Consider the following 3500-nt stretch of genomic DNA (forward strand, 5'->3'; position numbering starts at 1 on the left):
ATTTTTAGCAACAGCGAATATATTTCTATATTTTTTTTTATGCTAATACAATTAAGAATGATTTTTGTTGTAGTGAAATAGGTACGTGAACTCCGAAGCGGATTTGAATACATCAAGAAGGATTAGAATATGTTACTTAGATTCTATAAACAAGGTGATGAAAAAAAACACATAAAAAGAAGAAAAATAAAGCAAAAATCTAAATAATTTTATGAAGATTTTTTTCTTTCTAAGTTGTATACGATTAAAGCTTTTGATAACCCTCCCTATTTTTATTTTTATTTTCCTATTACGTGATGTGTGACGTGAACAAGAACATGCTTCTTATAAACTTCAATTTATTAACATTTACATAACTATAGACATCATACATTTTACCTGGAAAGGAATGTGAATCATAATAACTAATCATAGCAACTGTCTTTGGTAATCTCGGGCCGTGAGTTGGAGTCGAACCCGCTAGGAGGCTCTTCATGGTCCTATACGTTGGCACTCTGGCACTCTGCTATTCCAATTCGAATAGAGGTGCATAGTTACGTATATGTGTACATGCATGGACACACACGCACACACACACACTTACACACACACACACATACACACACACACACACACAAACGCAAGCACGCACGCACGCACGCACGCACGCACGCACACACACATACAAACACCAGACACTCACACACACAAACACACACAAACACACACACACACACATACACACACCAGACACACACACACACAAACACACACACACACAAACACACACACAAACACACACACCAGACACACACACACACACACACACACACACACAAACAAACAAACACAAAGGCACAAAAACAGACTGTCAGAGATAGAGAGAAAGAGAGATGAGGGAAAATCCCACTTTGAAAATATATGTCTGCTACAAATTTTAGAAAAGGAATGAATCTGTTATCACTGACAGGCCCATATTTGCATAAGCCTGCTGACAAATGGACAAACCGATTCGACGCCATCAAAAACAGTGCCTTCTTAGTTGAGTTATTGATGATGGTAGTAGTGAGTTTATTGATAAGGATAAGGATGTTTGTGAATGTAAATTGAAAACGTTCTGGAATGTAAAGTAAAATGTTTGTGAATGTAAATTGAAAACGTTCTGGAATGTAAAGTAAAAATGTTTGTGAATGTAAATTGAAAACGTTCCTGAATGTAAAGTAAAAATGTTTGTGAATGTAAATTGAAAACGTTCTGGAATGTAAAGTAAAAATGTTTGTGATTGTAAATTGAAAACGTTCTGGAATGTAAAGTAAGAATGTTTGTGAATGTAAATTGAAAACGTTCTGGAATGTAAAGTAAGAATGTTTGTGAATGTAAATTGAAAACGTTCTGGAATGTAAAGTAAAAATGTTTGTGATTGTAAATTGAAAACGTTCTGGAATGTAAAGTAAAAATGTTTGTGATTGTAAATTGAAAACGTTCTGGAATGTAAAGTAAAAATGTTTGTGAATGTAAATTGAAAACGTTCTGGAATGTAAAGTAAAAATGTTTGTGAATGTAAATTGAAAACGTTCTGGAATGTAAAGTAAAAATGTTTGTGAATGTAAATTGAAAACGTTCTGGAATGTAAAGTAAAAATGTCTGTGAATGTAAATTGAAAACCTTTCGGAATGTAAAGTGAAAACGTTTGGGAATGTAAATTAAACATGTCTGTGAGTGTAAATAAATGTATATGAAAAGTACCTGCGGATGGAAATGGAAATAAATGGACATTTATTATTACTGGTAAAAGGAAAACTGTGAGTGTAAATGAAAAACGTTTGTGAAAAAATGTAAGCAAACGTAAACTAAAAACATCTGTAAATCAAATTGTTGAATGTACATAAAATTAACCGAAAATGTTTGCGAATATTAATGTTGAAAGTTAGCGAACGTAAATGCGATGTAGACAAATGTAAAGTAAAGGTCATGTGAATATGAATATAAACATTACATATGAGATTAAAGTCACTTAAATAATTTAACGAACTTTAGAGAATGAGAAGAATGAGAGAAGAAATTAAAACCTTAAATAAAGATAATGCAAAATAAGGAAGAGCTAAAGAATTTTGAGGAGGAGGAGGAGGAAAAGAAAAAGAACGAAAAGGGGGAGGAAGAGGAGGAGGAGGAGGAGAAAAAGAACGAAAAGGAGAAGGAGGAAGAAGAGGAGGAAGAGGAAGAGGAAAAGGAGGAGGAGGAGGTGGGGGTGAAGGGAAAGAGAAAAGTAGTAGTAGTAGTAGTAGTAGGAGGAGGAGGAGGAGGAGGAGAGAGAGAAAAAGACAAGGAGAATGAAAAGGGTAGATGCGGAACTGACAAGCGACTGACTGACGGGTGTTGGAAATCGAAGCAGAATTGACGAACACTGCAGGACTAGAAATAGAGAGAGACAGAGCGAGAGAAAGAGAAAGATAAAAAGAAAGCGAGCGAGAGAGGAAGTGAAAGAGAGAAAGAGAGATAGAGAGAGAGAGAGAGAGAGAGAGAGAGAGAGAGAGAGAGACAGAGACAGAGACAGAGAGAGAGAGAGAGAGAGAGAGAGAGAGACAGAGAGAGAGAGAAAAAAAAATGAGAGAGAGAGATAAATGGAAAGAGAAAAACAGTGAAAGAAACAGACAGAAAAACAAACAAATGAACAGAGTCAGAAAGAGATAAAGAGAGAAACGCTACTAGAAAACTTGCCTAACCGCAATAGCTCCCGGTGGAGAGAGAGAGAGAGAAAGAGAAAGAGAGAGAGAGAGAGAGAGAGAGAGAGAGAGAGAGAGAGAGAGAGAGAGAGAGAGAGAGAGAGAGAGAGAGAGAGAGAAAGCGAGCGAAAGAGGAAGAGAAAGAGAGAGAGAGACAGAGAAAGAGAAAGAGAGAGAGAGAGAAAAAAAGAGAGAGAGAGAGAGAGAAAGAAAAAGAGAGAGAAAACCCGCCACCAAAAAAAAAAAAAGGAAAAGAAAAAAAAAAAAAAAATGACGGCCGAGCTAATTGCCCGCGCTGACGGACCGAAAATTGGTAATTGTTAATGGCCAATCACCGGTCGGTTGTTTACTGCCGTGTGGTATTAGTTCGGCGGCCATTTCACCGTTCCTCTTTATGATCGATGTCGAACGCGGCGGCCAAAGCTAATCAGTGTCCCCTCCAATGGCCCCTCGGCGGTTGGCGGCCATCTTGGATCTTTGCGCGGGAGGGAAAAAAAAATAAACAAATTGAAATACAAATTAATAGAAAATTATTAGATAAATAAAGGAAGAGAAGAAATATAAGAAAAAAAGTAGTTATATGAAGACTATAGAGTAGAAATATGAAGAAAAAAAAGTTATAAGCGAAGATACACAGATTAGAAATACAGCTCAGAGCAGATTTTAGCGATGAAATAATTATTTAATTCGCTCCCTCTCCCCTTTTTCTCTCCCTATATATATAAATATTTTTTTTTATCTCTCGTTGATTAGTTTTCTTGCTGATTAAGATGGTAATTAAGTTATCGGATTTCAATT

Source organism: Penaeus chinensis, chromosome 12, assembly GCF_019202785.1.
Source record: "Penaeus chinensis breed Huanghai No. 1 chromosome 12, ASM1920278v2, whole genome shotgun sequence".
NCBI lineage: Eukaryota > Metazoa > Arthropoda > Malacostraca > Decapoda > Penaeidae > Penaeus > Penaeus chinensis.